The sequence below is a fragment of the Tachyglossus aculeatus genome, chromosome 15 (genome assembly GCF_015852505.1).
Source record: "Tachyglossus aculeatus isolate mTacAcu1 chromosome 15, mTacAcu1.pri, whole genome shotgun sequence".
Taxonomy (NCBI): domain Eukaryota; kingdom Metazoa; phylum Chordata; class Mammalia; order Monotremata; family Tachyglossidae; genus Tachyglossus; species Tachyglossus aculeatus.
Window position 1 is genome coordinate 15,498,365 of NC_052080.1, and position 6,131 is coordinate 15,504,495.

The window sequence follows — 6,131 nt, forward strand, 5'->3', positions numbered from 1 at the left end:
TGGAAAGGAATGGTAGGAGGGATATGGGGCGATAACTACAAGGTGAGGTGGGGTCAAGAGAGGGTTTTTTTAGGATGGGAGAGACATGGGCATGTTTGAAGGCAGAGGGGAAGGAACCAGTGGAGATTGAGCTGCTGAAGATGGGAGTTAAGGAGTGGAGAAGGGATGGAGCGAGAGATTTCATGAGATGAGAGGGAATGGGGTCAGAAGCACAGGTGGCCGGAGTAGCACTTGAAAGGAGGGAGGAGAGCTCCTCTGAGGATACTGCTGGGAAGGATGGGAGAGTAGCAGAGAGTTTTGAGAGCCGGGGGGTTGGAGAAGAGGGGGGAAGTGACTTTGGGGATGTCGGACCTGGTGGATTTAATTTTGTTAATGAAGTAGGAGGCCAGATCGTTGGGGGTGAGGGAAGGAGGAGGGGGAGGAACCGGGGGCCTGAGAAGGGAGTTGAATGTACGGAATAGGTGGCGGGGGTGATGGGCATGGGTGTCAATAAGGGAGGAGAAATAGTTTTGTCTGGCAGAAGAGAGGGCTGAGTTAAGGCAGGAAAGGATAAACTTGAAGTGAACGAGGTTGGCATGGTGTTTAGATTTTCATCATCATCAATCGTATTTATTGAGCGCTTATTTCACCAGCAGCGTTCGGCAGCTCGAGCATAAGAGCGAAGGAGGCGGACAGTGGCAGTGATCCACTGTGGGCTGTGGGTTAGTGGTACGAGAGCGCCGAAGGGAAAGGGGAGCGAGTGAGTCTAGCTGAGTAGAAAGGGTAGAGTTGAGAGCAGTAATCTGATCATCAAGACTGGGTAGAGAGGAGAGGGCGGCGAGTTGGGGTGTGAGGCGCTCTGAAAGATGGGTGGGGTCCAGAGAGCGCAGATCTCTGTGAGGGAGTAATACGGATTTACAGGGGAAAGGAGTGTGAGTGAGGAGGCAGGTGAGAAGATTATGATCAGAGAGAGGGATTTCAGAGTTGGTGAGGGTGGACACAGTGCAGCGATAGGAGATGATGAGGTCGAGGGTATGACCAAGTTGGTGAGTGGGTGAGGTGGGGTGGAGGAAGAGGTTGGCAGCGTCAAGGAGAGATAGAAAGTGGGCGGCAGAGGAGTCATCAGGGATATCCATGTGGATATTGAAGTCTCCGAGGATCAGAGTGGGCATGGAGAAGGAGAGAAGGAAGGTGAGGAAGCGGTCAAAGTCGTTAAAGAAGTTGGAAGTGGGGCCGGGAGGGCGGGAGATGACGGCTACAAGAATCTGGAGGGGGTGGTAGAGGGGAATAATGTGAGCTTCAAAGGAAGGGAAGGAAAGGGAAGGGGGAGGAGGGATAGTGCGAAAGCGACATTGGGGGGCGAGAAGGAAACCGACACCTCCTCCTTTTCCGGTGAGTCTGGGGGAGTGGGAGAAGAAGAGGCCTACACTGGAGAGAGCAGCAGAAGAGACCGTGTCGTCTGGAGACAGCCATGTTTCAGTTAGGTCGAGGAGGAGTAGAGAGCTGGAAAGGAATAGGTCCAAGATGAAAGGGATCTTACTTTAAACGGAGCGGGGGTTCCAGAGGCCACACTTGGCAGCAGCTGTCGAGGGAGGGGAGAGAGGTGGAAGGGTGCGAGGGGTGGGGAGGGTTCGTATTGGGATGAGCTGGCGGGGGCCTGGGCGGGGAGAGTGGGAAGAGGGGTGACGATGGGAAAGGAGAACTGGGATGGGGTGGGGGCGGGGAGAAGGGGAGGGAGGGGGCCGGGAGGGAGGAGTCGAGGACTGGCGCTGGGACAGAGGGATCCTTGGTAGGGGGTGAGGGGGAGTGGTCTTGGTGGGGAAGAGGGAGGGGAAAAGCTGGGTGGGAGAGGGGAAGGGGAAGGTGAGGAATGGGAATGGCAGTTGGGAGCAAGGGGATTGAAAGATCATGGTGAGGTCAGCAGGGCGAGTGACAGTACAGCGGGAGGTTAATTGAGATGCAGAAGCAATAAAACAGTAACAATGATATAAGTAGGCGATGGCATCACGGAGTGTAGATAAACAATCAATATGCTATGGCAATAATAAAATTGGCAGATAGCGATGGCACAGAGAGCAGATACAAACTATTAAGTGCTGGAGTAGGGTGGGCCTGTTAAGGGGGGTCAGGTAGCAGAGATACCTGGGGAGAGGAGCGAACAGTCAACTAGCATGGGAGGGCTGAGGAGGTGCGAATGAGATTGTCGTTAATGTAACATGGTGCTAACAAGGGCCTTTTTCCTGGGGTGGGGGGCGGGGGGGAGGGATTCAGTTAGGACCGGACCGGGAAGGGAGGGGATGGGGGACACTGTAAAGAAGGTCGCTTAAGGGCGGGGGAGTGGACGCAGGGGACGTCTATGGGGGCGCTCTGAGGAGGGGAGCCTTCCGGGAGCAGCGGGGGCCACGCGGTGTGATGGCGGGCGGGCGGGCGGGCCTCTCGGGAACGGAGTCCCGGGCGTCAATGGCGGCGCTCTGAGGAGAGGAGCCTTCCGGGAGCAGCAAGGTCGCGCGGTGTGATGGCGGGCGGGCGGGCCTCTCGGGAACGGAGTCCCGGGCGTCAAGCAGAAGCATTTCCATTCGTAGCTTGGGCAGTGGTTAGCGAGTGGCAGGCAATGTGCTACAGGTCAAAACTCACCTGTGCTGGGCAGCAGCGGCATGGGTGAGAGTCGAGGGCGGAGAACAAAGTTTACTGCGTGGAAGGAGGCGATGGTAAACCACTTCCGGAATTTTACCAAGAAAATTCTATGAATACATCATCAGAACGACTGCAGGTAGAGTTGGGGCGAGATGGGAGAGATGCATCCATGGCATCACTAAGGGTCAGAGATGACTCGATGGCATAAGATGGACAGTAATCAATCAATCAATTAATCTTATCGATTGAACGCTTACTATGTGGACAGCACTGTACTAAGCACATGGGAGAGTACAGTATAACAGAGTTGATAGAAATATTCCCGCCCACAATGAACAGCAGTCTAGAGGGCGAGACAGACAATAAAAATAAATAACTAAATATCAGATAGGGACATAAGTGCCGCGGGGCAGAAGGTGAAGCGAATAAAGGGTGCAATCCAGGTGCACAGACGACGCAGAAGGGAGTGAGAAAAGAGGGCTTAGTCGGAGAAGGCCTTCTGGAGGAGATGTACCTTCAATATGGCTTTGAAAGTGGGGAGAGTCACTATCTGTTGGCCATGAAGAGGGAGGGCATTCCAGGCCAGAGGCAGGACGTAGGCGAGGGGTCGACAGTGAGGTAGACCTGATGGAGGTACAATGAATGGTCTGTCATTAGAGGAGCGAAGAAGGTGGTCTGGGTTATAGTAGGACAACAGGGTGCTAGGTAGGACAGGGCGAATGTAGGATGTGGGAAGGTTTATTTGACTCTTCGTAAATGTGTCTTAGCTCAAAGTTTTCCTCAGAGTGGACTTCATATCCCTGTTCCTCAGGGTCATCCCCTCACACCCAGCACATTCCGCAGGGTGGCCTGCCCTCTTCCTCAGGACCATCCTCTCGTGCTCAGCCCCCTCCCCGTGGTGGTCTTCTTGTGTGCCCGTTCCTCAGGACAATCCCCTCACAGCCAGCCCCCTTCCCAGGGCGGCCTGCAGGTCCCTGTTGTTCAGAGCCACCTTATCACACCCAGTCCCCTCCCCATGGAGGCCTTCATGTGTCCCACTTCTTCAGGACCACCCTGGCACACCCAGAACCCTCCCCACGGAGGCCTTCATGTGTCCCACTTCCTCAGGACCACCCTTTCACACCCAGCACCTTCCCCAAGGCGGCATTCATGTCCCTGTTCCTCAGGCTGCAGATGAGGGGGTTCAGGGCGGGAAGCACCACGGTGTAGAACACGGACACCAGCAGGTCCAGTGTCGAAGGCGAGTTTGACATGGGCTTGAGGTAAGCCAAGGCTCTGGTCGAGAGAAAAAGGGTGACGACGGCGAGGTGGGGCAGGCAGGTGGAGAAGGCTTTAGCCCAACTCTTGGTGGACGGGAACCTCAGCAGGGCCGAGAAGATGCGGACATAGGAGACGACGAAGGAGACGAAACTAAAGCAGATACCCACGGCCACGCTGACATCAGTGACAAGGTACATTTCCGAACAGGAGATCATCAGTAAGGAGGGGACGTCGCAGAAGAACTGCTGGATCACGTTGCATTCACAGAAGCTGAATGTGAACTTCCCGGCAGAGTACATCGCACCGAAGAGTACCCTGCTGAGCCAGGAGGCGGTCACCATCTTCCCACAGGCCCCTCCGTCCATGATGAGGTCGTAGCGCACGGGGTGGTACATGGCGGTGTAGTGGTCATAGCACACTGTGGTGAGGAGGGACAGCTCTGAAACAGCAAAGAAAACCACTAAGAAAAGCTGGGCAGCATAACCCAGGAGGGAGATTTCTCCACAGTCGGTCAGGGAGTTGAGGATGGATTTGGGGACCGTGACGGAGATGTAGCAGAGGTCGAGGATGAACAGGCTCCTGAGGAAGAAGTACATGGGATTGTGGAGGCGCCAGTCGAGGACGGTGACGGCGACGATGAGGAGATTCCCTGTCAGGGCCCCCAGGTAGACCAGGAGAAACAGCGTGGCCTGGGCCAGCTGCAGCTCCCGGATCTTCGAGAATCCCAGCAGGAGGAATCCTGTCACTCCTGAGACGTTGGCCATGTCTGATGGGATGGATTTAAGCATCTTGCAGTATCAATCAATCAATCGTATTTATCGAGAGCTTACTTCCTGCAGAACGTTATGCTAAGCCCTTGGGAAAGTGCACTATAAATGGCGTAACAGAGTTGGTAGACACATTTCCTGCCCACAGTGAGCTACCGTTCTGGAGCGGAGGACAGACATTTATAGTAATGAATGATTTACAGATATGAACATAAGTCCTGTGGGGCTGAGGGAGGGGTGAATAAAGATAAGGATGAAAACACTCAGAGAGAAATTTCGGGACTTAAAGCTCATTATGAGGGGAACGTTTCTGCTAATTCTGCTGTGCGGCCTTGGACAAGTCACTTCACTTCTCTATGCCTCAGTAACCTATTCTATAAAATGGGGATTAAGACTGTGACTCCCATGTCAGACAGAGACAATGTCCAACTCAATTTGCGTGTATCTACTTTGCTTAGTATAGTGCCTGGCACGTAGAAAGCGCTTAACAGATATCACAAGTATTATTATCAATTCTGTTGTATCGTTCTCTTCCGAGCACTTAGTACAGTGCTCTACGCGTAGTAAACCCTCAATAAACACCATCGATTGATTGTGCGATGGGACACCATCGTGGAAAGAAACTCGTCCTATCATTTCTGTCGATTCAGGAAAAATCCTTTCCCCAATCTAGATGTTCATTTTATTCTTCATTATCAGCAAAGACCAAGGCTACATAGATTCCCCTGCTTGCTCTGTTATATAATCCCATCTTCCCTCTCCTTAAAAGCCTCCAGTGGTTACACAACTCTCTCCGTATCAAACACCAACTCACATCAGCTCTGTCCCTTCTACCTGATGGCTAATCTTGGACTACAACCCAGCCCGGACACTTTGCTCCTCTAGCGCCAACCTATTCGCTGAACCTCGATCTCATCCAACTCTCCACTGACTCCTTGTCTAAAACCCCTCTGGCCTGGAATTCCCTCCTCCTTCATAGCCAACAGATGATCATTCTCCCCTACTTCAAAACCTTATTAAAATCACACCTCCTCCCAGAAGCCTTACCTGACTAACCTCTCACACAATCACTCTATTTCTGCTCCCTTCCGGGTCGCCTACGAACTGAGGTCCATACCCCATAAGCACTTTGATACCAACGCTTAGAACAGTACTTTGAACATAGTAAGCCCTTCACAAATACCATTATTATTATTATTATCATACTCACCCCAGCCTCATATCACTTATATGAGAAGGATGGCTTTCACGCGAAGCAGCATGGCTTAGTGGAAAGGGCACAGGCTTGGGAATGAGAGGATGTGGGTCCTATTCTCGCCTCCACTTCTGTCTGCTGTATGATCTTGGGCAAGCCGCTTAACTTCAGTTATCTCATCTGTAAAATGGGGATTTCGATTGGGAGCCCCACGTGGGACGGCCTGCTTACCTTGTATCTACCCCAGCTCGTAGAATGGTGTTTGGCACATAGTAAGCGCTTAAGAAATACCATTA